This window comes from Tasmannia lanceolata, unplaced genomic scaffold (genome assembly GCF_043159265.1).
Source record: "Tasmannia lanceolata isolate RefF3 unplaced genomic scaffold, GAP_Taslan_0.1 ptg000008l, whole genome shotgun sequence".
NCBI classification, from domain to species: Eukaryota; Viridiplantae; Streptophyta; class Magnoliopsida; order Canellales; family Winteraceae; genus Tasmannia; species Tasmannia lanceolata.
This window is the reverse complement of record NW_027518685.1, coordinates 47,217,634-47,223,662: the sequence shown is the minus strand read 5'-3', so window position 1 is coordinate 47,223,662 and position 6,029 is coordinate 47,217,634.

Here is a 6,029-nt window from a genome sequence, read left to right as displayed (position 1 = left end):
ATGAATTGAAGATGTACCAACCTTTGATTCGCTAGTCCAAAAGAGTGAAATCCTTGCTTAAGAAACCCTTTGATGACACTTTATTGTAGATCCAAGAATTGGTTGTAGGAATATCCTCCGATAAGTTGATGTTGATAAAGCTTTCCAAGCTCGCCACTCTAACTTTGATTCGAACTGAAGAAGATAATGCCCAAGTGTTGAAACTACAAACTAGTCCCACCCCCTAAATCATTTTCATTAGATGATCTAAGCAGCTCATTGGATGGGGCCAACATGTGAACGGATTGTCTCTCAAAATCACTTCCATGGAATTATCCACTCCATCCAATTTATGGCCCACAACTAAATGTACATAACACTCGAGATTCAAGGTTGTGGGCCAAATTGGTCGAATATCCATTTTCCATGAAAAATGAAATTTAATTTCTTTAAAGCTTTGGTGGGTCTATTTATTTGTGATAAAATTCATTATAAAAATTCATTTTCACGAAATTTTAACAGGCCCAATCATTGTAACCGAACACATAGGATAAAATTTAATTCGTTGGACGCCAAAACTTTCCATGGAACAAAATTGGATTGTAAAAACTTTGGCGGGTCCGCTTGCTTCATCTTGAAAGTCCATTAATAAAAGCACTCCTCAGTCGAATTCGGACCTTTTCAATTTTTCATGGAAAATGAACCCCTAAGAAATTTTTAATTTAGCAGGTTTCCCAAAATAACTCACAATTTCTTAGACACAATCCGGGGATCAAATGAGACACTAGAAATGACAAAAATACCCCTATAGTGCAAAAATTGATAAAAATAGGAAAATCCTGAGAAATTCTAGAAATAGCAGATTTTTTTACTTGATCGAAAACTTGAATTCTCTTCTTCTGGTGATCAAGGAAACCCCCTAGAGACCTTTAGGATTGCGAATCAATTTTAAAACACCTAAAATGAGGTGAAATTTACCTTAAAATGCAAGAATGCTTAACCTTATGCAGATGACTGACACAAGACTCGATGAGACTACCGAATCTTTTATTTTTTAAAGCGTAGCAAAATGGGGGTGTCTACAGATGCCCCTCTTTGGTAGAGATGACATAGTCATCGAATACCAAAGCAAAAGCAACAGAGCCATTTTGCATAGCTTTAATCAACAAATGATTCACTACACACAATGCAACCTAAATGAAAATATATGCTAAATGCTTCCTAATACAAGACCCTAGACGAAGTCCTAGAATAAAAATTATTTATTCTAAACACCATGACCTTGTAGTTCAGAATAATGGAGAACTGGATTCAATCTAGGTGCAAAAATCACACCGCAACCCAGAACGAAAGATAATTATGATATAGTGCCGTTTTCGAACGGTACTGAGAAAATGAGAGATCATTTTTGAATGGATTCGAAAAGAGCGAAACACCGTATTTGTACGGGTTCGAAGGGATAAGAGATCGTATTACGGACTCGGAAGGAATGGGACACCATAATTGTACGGGCTCAACTAGATAAGATATCGTATTTGTACGGACTTGTAGTTCTGCAGGCACAAAAAGGATAAGTGGCCATAGTCATATGGACTCAAAGAGATTGAGACACCGTATTCACACGGGTCCAAAGGGAATAAGAGACCATAGTCGTATGGACTCAAAGAGAATGATACACCATAGTTGTACGTGCTCAGAGAAAACGAGGCCGTAATTGTACGGACTCAAAGAAAATTGGATACCGTAATTGTACGGACCCAAAGGGAATGAGACACTGTAGTTGTACAGGTCCAAAGGAAATAAGTGACCATAGTCGTATGGACTTGAAGAGAATGAGACACCGTAGTTGTACGGGTCCAAAGAGAATGGGATACAGTAATTGTACGGACCCAAAAGCAATGGGACACTTTAGTTGTACAGGCCCAAGAAATAAGAGACCATAGTCGTATGGACTCGAAGAAAATGAGAGCTATGATCATTTGAATTTTGATAGAGAATGTCAAAAAAAGAAAATCGAAATCCCAATTTCACAACTTTTGAAGCAAAGGATTTAATAATGCCACATAATAAAAGACTTTCAAGACCCAAAAGTCTTTTATTAAGCGGAGTCCAAATGTCAGACATGCCTTGTCTGACATTTGGTCGAATTTTTATTTGACCATGCATCCGAGCTTCTCTAATTTTTTATTCGACCATGCATCCGAGCTTCTCTATTTAAAAAAAAAAAACTAAGAATAGCTTTTAGATAATAAAATCAATTTCTTTGAGATAGCAACTATGAATTGTGTACACAAAGGTGTTATCTATTGGATACAAGGTCTATCCGCTATATATCATTGAGATAGCAACTATAAATTGTGTACAAGGTAGTTTTGAAACACATATGTAAAAATATTACAATTTCAAGTCAAATTTGAATATATAAGCAAGGGTTATTATGTATAGATAGGGATTATGTATTGGATACTAGGCCTATCTTCTATTTATGAATCACATATCAAAATTTTAAATTCTATAAACAAGAGTTATCCTATCGTACAGAGGAGTTATCCTATTATAGACATGGGTTATCCAATTATACATAAGGGATGCCAACTTAAACATATGGGATGCCAAGTTATACATATGGCATGCCAAGTTCAAAGAGGGCCTATCATCTGCTTATTTACTTTAAGTAGGGCCTATCAACTGGTTATCAAGTATAAACAAAGGTTATCCTATTATACAGAGGTTTTCAATTTATACTGAGCTTATCCAACTCTATACTAATGCTATACAGAGGTTATACAATTTATACTGAGGTTATCAATTTAGAAATAAGGGTTGTCCAATTTATACTGAGGTTATCAATTTAGAAATAAGGGTTGTCCAATTCTTTAATGAGGTTATCAATTTTAGAATGAGGTATCCAACTCTATACTGATGTTTATTCTATACTTAGGTTATCTATACTGAGGTTATTCAATTCTATACAGAGGTTATCCACTTTATACTGAGGTTATCAATTTAGAAACAAGGGTTATGCAATTCTTTACTGAGGTTATCAATTTATACCATACCAACTTTTTCAGAACACACCAACAAAATGAAACTAAAATATCCAAATATCAGTTATTAGTTTTAAAATAGGTTTCAGATCAAAAGAAAAACAAAGTTTCCAAATATAAATGGGGGTTATCCAATATTTACAAGGGGGATCAAATCTAAACAACGGATTATCAATGTAAGCTACCATCTTCCCCGGAAAGTAAGCCGAAAAAACCAGTATAGATAACGGTTATCCAACATTTACATAAAAAAAAACTGAAAAAAAAACTTCCACTTACCTACTTAGGTTTTCTTCTTTCTTCTTGTAAAACTGGGTTGGAGTGAAGAAGAAGACGAAAACATGGAGATTATACAGTTGAGGTTTTCTTCTTTCTTCTTGCAAAAATGGGTTGGAGTGCAGAAGAAGATGAAAACATGGTTATTATACAGTTGAGGTTTTCTTCTTTTTTCTTGTAAAAATAGCTTGGAGTGAAGAAGAAGATAAAAATATGGTTTACTTGCAAGGGAAGTAAGTAAAAAGCTTTGATTTGACAAGGGGCATTTTGAACTTAAAATGAGAGAGTTATTGCGGTTTAAATTTTGGGTGACGTTTCACACACTCTTTATAAAACGGATTAGAACGCTCTCATCCCACCGAATTTTGAAATGAGATTTCTTTCCCCTGAAAGAGAATTTGAAGAGCACCGATTGGTAAAAATTTCACCACTTTTAAACTTAAAATGAGAGAGTTATGGGGGTTTTAATTTTGGGTCACATTTCGCACTCATTTCATGAAACGGACCAGAACTCTCTCATCGCACTGAATTTTTAAATGAGATTTTTCCCGTTGAACGAGAATTTAAAGACCTCCTATTGCTAGAAATTTCACCAGTTTTTGACTTAAAATGAGGGAGTTATGGAGGTTTTAATTTTGGGTGACGTTTCGCATACTCTTTATAAAATGGACCAGAACGCTCTCATCCCACCGAATTTTGAAACGAGATTTCTTTCAACTGAAAGAGAATTTAAAGACCTCCGATTGGTAGAAATTCACCACTATTAAACTTAAAATGAGAGAGTTACGGAGGTTTTAATTTTGGGTCACGTTTCGCAAAAACTTGATGAAACAGAGCAGAACTCTCTCATCCCACTGAATTTTAAAATAAGATTTTCCCGTTGAACCAGGATTTGAAGACCTCTGATTTGTAGAAATTTCACCACTTCTTGACTTAAAATGAGGGAGTTATGGACGTTTTAATTTTGGGTGATGTTTCACGCACTCTTTATAAAACGGACCAGAACACTCCCAAACTACCAAATTCCGAAATGAGATTTCTTTCCCCTGAAAGTGAATTTGAAGACCTCCGATTGGTAGAAATTTCACCACTTTTAAACTTAAAATGAGAGAGTTACAGAGGTTTTAATTTTGGGTCACGTTTCGCACAAACTTGATGAAACGGAGTAGAACTCTCTCATCCCACTGAATTTTAAAATGAAATTTTCCCGTTGAACCAGGATTTGAAGACCTCCGATTGGTAGAAATTTCACCACTTCTCGACTTAAAATGAGGGAGTTATGAACGTTTTAATTTTGGGTGACGTTTTACGCACTCTTTATAAAACGGACTAGAATGCTCCCAAACTATCAAATTTCGAAATGAGATTTCTTTCCCCTGAAAGTGAATTTGAAGACCTCCGATTGGAAGAAATTTCATCACTTTTAAACTTAAAATGAGAGAGTTACGGACGTTTTAATTTTGGGTCACATTTCGCACACTCTTTCATCCCTCAGAATTTTAAACTGAGATTTTTCCCCTTGAACGAGAATTTGAAGACCTCCAAATGGTAGAAATTTCACCACTTTTGGACATAAAATGAGAGAGTTATTGCGGTTTAAATTTTGGGTAACATTTCACACACTCTTTATAAAACGGACCAGAATGCTCTCATCTAACCGAATTTTGAAATGAGATTTCTTTCACCTAAAAGATAATTTCAAGACCACCGATTGGTAAAAATTTCACAACTTTTCGACTTAAAATGAGAGAGTTATGGAGGCTTTAATTTTGGGTGACGTTTCGCACACTCTATACAAAACGGACCAGAACGCTCTCATCGCACCAAATTTTGAAACGAGATTTATATCCCCTGAAAGTGAATTTGGTGACCTCCGACTGGTAGAAATTTCACCACTTTTAAACTTAAAATGAGAGAGTTATGGAGGTTTTAATTTTGGGTCACATTTCGCACACACTTAATGAAACGGACCAGAACTCTCTCATCCCACCGAATTTTTAAATGAGATTTTTCCCCTTGAACGAGAATTTGAAGACCTCCAATTTGTAGAAATTTCACCACTTTGGGACTTAAAATGAGAGAGTTATGGAGGTTTTAATTTCGGGTGACGTTTCTCACACTCTATATAAAACGGACTAGAACTCTCTCATCCTGCCGAATTTTGAAACGAGATTTCTTTCCCCTGAAAGTGAATTTGAAGACATCCAATTGGTAAAAGGTTCACCAATTTTTAACTTAAAATGGGAGAGTTATGGAGGTTTTAATTTTGCGTCAGGTTTCGCACACACTTTATGAAACGGACCAGAACTCTCTCATCCCTCCGAATGTTTAAATGAGATTTTTCATGTTTGACGAGAATTTGACGACCTCCAATTGGTAGAAATTTCACCACTTTTCGACTTAAAATGAGAGTTGTGGAGGTTTTAATTTTGGGTGACGTTTCGCACACTCTTTACAAAACGGACCGAAACTCTCTCATCCCACCGAATTTTGAAATGAGATTTCTTTCCCCTAAAATTGAATTTGAAGACCTCCAGTTGGTAGAAATTTCACCACTTTTGGACTTAAAATGAGAGAGTTGTGGAGGTTTTAATTTTCTGTGACATTTCGACAATCTACATAAAATTGACCAGAACGCTCTCACCCCACCGAATTTTGAAACGAGATTTCTTTCCCCTGAAAGATAATTTGAAGACCACCGATCGTTAAAAATTTCAGCAGTTTAAA